Source organism: Lissotriton helveticus, chromosome 2_1, assembly GCF_964261635.1.
Source record: "Lissotriton helveticus chromosome 2_1, aLisHel1.1, whole genome shotgun sequence".
NCBI lineage: Eukaryota > Metazoa > Chordata > Amphibia > Caudata > Salamandridae > Lissotriton > Lissotriton helveticus.
In genome coordinates this window covers 1,445,723,277-1,445,724,110 of record NC_136059.1, presented here as the reverse complement: position 1 = coordinate 1,445,724,110, position 834 = coordinate 1,445,723,277, and positions in this window count along the sequence as shown.

The window sequence follows — 834 nt, the reverse complement described above, 5'->3', positions numbered from 1 at the left end:
CTTGTTAAATGTTAAATGTCGTATACTTGTAAAGCGCACAGCTGCCCCAGCAAAGGGGCGTCCCGGTGCTGTATACCGCTGGGGAACCCATCCTGGCTTTCCCTGTGAGATGGTCCCTCTTGGGAATCTCCAAGGTGAAGACAAGCATCCCCGGCGCTGGTGGGGCCGTTAGTGGAGATTAAGCAAGCTATTGCCCAGAGTTGCTGAGTGGGACCCATGGTTAGAGTAGGCACCGAGGTGAGAATTATCGAGTCCGCTGACCTTGGCCCAAGACCGTGCTGCATCGGGAATCGAACCCTGGTCCCGGGCCAACCTCTGCTTCCAGGTATGCCGCCTCTAACCAGTGAGCCACACCACTCCACTTGTACCGTAACAGTAGTTTATGAGTGGATTACATTGGTTGATAGTTACAAAATACACTGTGAAATCAGCAGTAAATGAAAGTGCCATTAAAACATTTCAGGGCATCACTTAGTGAATTAAATGAAAACCACTTAACTTTGCTTCTGCATAAACTGATAAGAATTGTATGATTTTGTCACTTTTGAATACTCCTTTATACATAGATTGGCTTTTAGCACCCTAGACAAGTGATCAACAGAATACAAACAAACATAATCTGGTAAACAAACTACCATATTTCAATGAGAAACAAACTTAATCTCCATTGCAATTGCAAGGGAAATTTTTCCCATTGCTCCATTTGAATCAAAAGGTTTTTCCGGTTATTTACACTAATGTTGTTGGCGAACTTTAGTATTCTAGTTAAAAGAAATTATTTTCAAGATGAAAATCTGTGCCTGTCAGTTTGACTGATGTTCCAGGCTTAGGCCA